Source organism: Anabrus simplex, chromosome 5 (assembly GCF_040414725.1).
Source record: "Anabrus simplex isolate iqAnaSimp1 chromosome 5, ASM4041472v1, whole genome shotgun sequence".
NCBI classification, from domain to species: Eukaryota; Metazoa; Arthropoda; class Insecta; order Orthoptera; family Tettigoniidae; genus Anabrus; species Anabrus simplex.
The window spans coordinates 173,518,147-173,524,146 of NC_090269.1; positions in this window are offsets into that span (position 1 = coordinate 173,518,147).

Here is a 6,000-nt window from a genome sequence, read left to right on the forward strand (position 1 = left end):
CATAGAACAAACTAACTTTTCCGCCTCCTTAGGGCTAATATTAGCCCATTTTCGTATGAGTCTTCGTTGCAGTTCCTTCTTAGATGTTATTTTTGACTTCCTCGCTCTCTTGTCAAGTTCAGTCCATACATTTTCAATGGATTAAGATCCGGGCTCTGGGGTGGAGTTTCAAGCACCTTTGGGCAGTTGAACAATAGCCACATTCGGACATTCCACGCTTTATGCTTAGGTTCATTATCTTCATAGAAATGAAATGTGTCCCTGATCCCAAGCTTTGTAGCACTTTGGTGTAAATTCTGATTCGGGATGGCTAGATACTCTTTATAGTCCATTGTATGTTCAATAAACGACATTTCACCCACTCCAGCAGACGAAAAGCACGCCCATACCATTGCATTCCCGCCTCCTTGTTTGACAGTTGGTTGCAAATGTGTCGGTTTTAATTGGCCATTTGGTTTGCGCCAAATCATTCTCCTCCCACTCGATCCATAAATATTAAATTTGCTCTCATCACAAAATAACACATGTTTCCACCACTCTGTGTCCTTGTGTACATATTGCAAGGCAAACTTCAGTCTTTTCCTTCGGTTCACTGCACTGATGAATGGCTTTTTTCTCGACACCCTCCCCTTAAATCCGGCCTTTCGAAGAGTCCTGCGCTCAGTTTCAAGGTGCACTAATTTACCAGCTTCCTCGTCTAACTCCCTTGCAAGTTGTGGCGCACTCAGTTTATTATTTTTCTTAAGAGAAGTCTTTCTTCACGATCAGTTAGCGTTTTCGGTTGACCCGTTTGCGGTATAGATGCAATCCTGTCCTCTTCTTTAAATCGCCGTACAATGGCATTGACAGTACTCTAACACAACATTCGCGCAATATCTCTGCAACTGCGCCCCTTTGCATTGTGGAAAATAAACAGTTGGCGCTGTTTAAACGTTGTGTTTCTTCCTTTGCGCCCCATTGTACGCACAGACTAATCCCAGTCATTCTGTACAGCGCTGCTCACTGCAGTGAAGTTCAGGGATACGTATCCTACTCCTTACTTTTCTCCCTTGCCGCAATTGGGTCAGGTAGTCACGTGCAAATGGAGTAACGATGACGTGTCCGAATATTAAAATGATGTGTAGTATCTCATTATTTCCTTTTCTATCACTATCAGAACACTTCACCAATTCGCCTGACATTTAATCTTGTTGTGATACGTGCGCTAAATACTCACGAATTGTTGGACGTATGTTTGTTGTATACACATTTGTTTACGAACGAATTATGTCAGGAAACATTCCATTATCTGTGTTGTCCGAATATTAAAGTGACCCACTGTAACAGAGGGAGCTAGGAAGTGAGAGTAGCATTTACATCACACCTTTTGAAGTAACGGAGACAATTAGTTTCTTCATCAGATTAAAGAGGAAAGCATACTCTAACAAAAAAGTGAAAAATGCAAATTCCTGACCTGTGCAGGGTGAAAGGAAATCGTGTACTCTGATGTTACATTGTAAAGCACAAGCAGTGGCTTGCCTCTATAAGCTGCGAGTTCGCAGTGGCAAGCGAAACACTTGGTCGAGAAGAACACGAACTGTTTACAAACACTCGCTGTGTGTCATAGACATGTGCCAAGATTATTTGTATGACGGTATGTGTTTAAAAACAGTCACCACGCGTGACACATAAAGTAAACCGGGAAACATTGACTTTTGTCCTTTTGGACAATAACTGGCGTTGATAGCTGCGCCAATTCATAAACACCCATCACTTCCCCTTTCACTTTCTGTGTGTACCTCTCCCCTTAATTAACACTGAGGATTGTCCTTGCAGACACCGATGAGTTCTTTTACAAGAACAACTATTTGTTTACGATTTCTGTTACCGAAATGTTATACTTAGATGCAATTGATGTAATTAGGTATTTGGTTGGCATTTAATGTGAAGAAATATGCTAATTTTTGTTAGTTCATGTGATATATTGTTATTTTCAAAGGCATTCCCTCATATTTTTGGAATGTAAATTTTGTGTTATCTTTATATTAGTCTGTATATTCACTGTTATGATAGGTTATGTTTGTAATTTACTGCAACTCAGTAAGACTCCTTAACATATAAGCATGGGCATGGCAAAAGTCATGGTATAACCGTCTAATAACACGCATGGCCACCTCAAGGAATCCACATTGAACTGAAAACCTCTCGATCATGTTTTCTGGGTTACTTTTCACAGTTCTTCGGTATTTGCGTGTGCAGGGTATTGAATATGAATGGATCTCTTCATCACGTGACATACATGCTTAATATCGGATGAACATGGTGTCTACACCATTTGTTGGAACTATCCAGAACGCTTCTCGAAAAAGTTCTGGGCAACCTAAGTCCAATAACATGGTGCGGTATCTGTTTGGAATATGCCATTGTTGCCCATTGACAGCGGTAATGGTGGACGGACACACAGCACAGTAGTACGAAAACACGGAACTTACTGACAAGAGCAATCAGCAGTCTCTTCCGGCTGCGCAAAACCCGCTTCCTGTCACAGGCCCGTATCGTGCTTCGGTGTTTCCTGTGTATAAGAAGGGGGGCCCAAAAGTATGTTGGTGATCACAGGACCCCTAGCTGATTTTGGCATTGCTTCCACTTACTTGTACCAATGTCGTCACTTATCCGACATTCCTTGGGCAACTCTCGTCCTTTTAGTACCTGGTTAATTCCTGGGAGCAGAGGTGGTCGGACAAGGTGCTGACCACTTGGTGCCCAGTTTACGGAGAGTGGAATCCTTTATTTTCCACTCTTCCAAAGGCCTTCATGGCCTCCGCGGAGGTGACTTTGGTTTTACCATCATTTGAGAAAATTGAAAGTTCCATTCATTTAGCATTCAATATCATACTGCATTCGAATTCGAAGAACACACAAGCTTTATCGTCGGTAGCTGGCCTATGTTCAACTAAAATTACGCATTTCATAATTAAGACAGGCTTTCGGTCTAGGGATGATGCCACTAAATCCATGACTTTTGTTACGTCAGTGTGTGTGTGAGTGTATACAGTGTGAGCGAAAAATGCCGTCCGATAATCACAAATCATGGTAAAGGTCTAACTCGCAATATCCATCCAGATTTAACTGGGGCAACTAACTAAATGCGGTTTTGTATTAGGTTTGCGGCCTAAATATCCCTCGATATGACCCTAAGGATCCAATATTATGTCTGAAAGGACAGTTATATTGCGAAACTCACACTTTCAGTGTCAAGAGGTCATAAAAATGTACACGAAATAAAAACTTGAGGTTCGTTTTTGCACGAATACAGAGCATATATCATTTCTATCGTTACAGGAAAGTCATGCATTGGAACGACCTTAGAAACTACCACCTAACAACCTGTGGTTCAAAAACTGCAGTACGTTATATCTGGATGAATATTCCTGTTAGGTGATCGGTTTAAAACTTACTCTCATATCCCTGATCCCACTTTAACTCGACCTTTAATTATTAGGTGATTGGTTTATACCCTGACTTTCATATCCCTGCTCCCACTTTAACTCGACCTTTAATTATTAGGTGATTGGTTTATACCCTGACTTTCATATCCCTGATCCCACTTTAACTCGACCTTTAATTAGGTGATTGGTTTATACCCTGACTTTCATATCCGTGATGCCACTTTAACTCGACCTTTAATTATTAGGTGATTGGTTTATACCCTGACTTTCATATCCCTGATCCCACTTTAACTCGACCTTTAATTATTAGGTGATTGGTTTATAACCTGACTTTCATACCCCTGATCCCACTTTAACTTGACCTTTAATTATTAGGTGATTGGTTTATACCCTGACTTTCATATCCCTGATCCCACTTTAACTCGACCTTTAATTATTAGGTGATTGGTTTATACCCTGACTTTCATATCCCTGATCCCACTTTAACTCGACCTTAAATTATTAGGTGATTGGTTTATACCCTGACTTTCATATCCCTGATCCCACTTTAACTCGACCTTTAATTATTAGGTGATTGGTTTATACCCTGACTTTCATATCCCTGATCCCACTTTAACTCGACCTTTAATTATTAGGTGATTGGTTTATACCCTGACTTTCATATCCCTGATCCCACTTTAACTCGACCTTTAATTATTAGGTGATTGGTTTATACCCTGACTTTCATATCCCTGATCCCACTTTAACTCGACCTTTAATTATTAGGTGATTGGGTTATATCGTTACTTTCATACCCCTGATCCCTCTTTAACTCGAACTTTAATTATTAGGTGATGGGATTATATCCCGACTTTCATATCCCTGATCCCACTTTAACTCGACCTTTAATTATTAGGTGATTGGTTTATATCCTGATTTTCAGATCCCTGATCCCTCTTCAGGGGGCTCATACACCGCTTAATTAGAAATTTTTCGTTTTTTTGTTCATGCTCTCATCTGAAAGACATTTTCTTTCTGACATATATATGAAGTTTTATTTTAAAATATTCATATTTCGCTGAGTTATCGCAGTTTTAATAATACTGTGTGCTGTTCTGTCAGCGTAGTGGGCGTGGCATGACAAGCAGATATATTTTTCAGTAATTTTTTCAGTGCATCATTTGAATCTTGTTTGACTAACAATGGCTGCTGTATGTTCTGGTTACCACGGAGATGTTCTTTTAACCATGGAATAGAAGGTGGCTTTGTTAATTACTCCTTGGCGACTGGGTATTGTTTGTTTTGATTTACCACTGGTGTTCGGTGATTTACCATCACATAGTGCTACTGTAAGATGATTTGATTTTTGCTGTCTGTGCGATATTGGTGAATTATGAATACGAAAGGGGCGTAGCTCGTTGTAAAAGAAGAACTTTTCACGGTAATTGGTATTCAAAACGTCAGGGTGATGAAAATTCTCCCCACAGTTATGAAACACCTAAAAGTGCATCTGCTATGAAGTTAGGTTTAGAGGTTAGCCCGTGTCCATCATTACTTCCTGACGACAGGGTAAAGAATTATCCATCTTCCCAGTTGTAAATTGTAAAATGTGTCGCATGGTTTAGCAAGTACTTGAAGAAAAAGTGTTCAGGCAAGAAACTTAGTGTTGGCAAAGGTATTGGTGATACTGATAGATTAACAGATGCTATTATTGATAAACGATGGGAATGCCATCAGAGAAAACAAAGATGATGTTACGAAAATGAGGAAATCTATCTGAGCCATGTGGTATCATGAATCTTCAACTGATACTGAACCACAACACTGGATGTGCCCATCAGGCCTTGATTCATGGTGTGGTTATCGTCGATTTGAGGCAGATAGAGCTGAAGTGCATTACAGGCATCCTCACTCAGTCCCAAAAGAACATTATGATGGAGGTAAGGCTGATTTTCAGAATTTCTACGGAGGTGCCTGAAAAGTTGCACACAAAATGCAAATAAATCTTTTAACAACACGGTTTGGTCAGTGTGCCCCGAAACCAGTAATAGTGGTCAGAAAATAGTCAGAATTGCTGCTGCTGATGCAGTAGCTTCTTTCAATGATGGGAATAGCAAAAAATTATAAATACTGAAACATTTGGATGTTGGTGTTGGGAAACGTGCTAGGAGTGCACAGGGTCAACTTGAGTGTGAAAGGGTGAGGTCAGCTGAAAAGCGTCTTTAGGAGTCCACTAAGGAGGCAAGCAGGACAAGGAGAAGGCTGAGACTCGAACAGCACAACAAAAACATCGAGAAGTAGGGCCCAACATACTCTGATAGAGCATTTTAATGGAGTATGAAAGCAGTTATTTCTTGCTTTACTTTTAAAGCTGATTCCCCGAAAGTTGCTAATTTAATTACAAAAAACATGATAACTCTCACATTTACTGCTCAAATTCAATGAAATTTTGCAAGTACATTACCTTATACAGGATCTAGAGGATGTACTAAGATAATTACAAACAATCCGAAATTCAATGAAATATTGATAGATGTATGAAGGAAAAATCAGAATTTTTACCTAACTGAAACTTTAAACTATGTAGAAATTT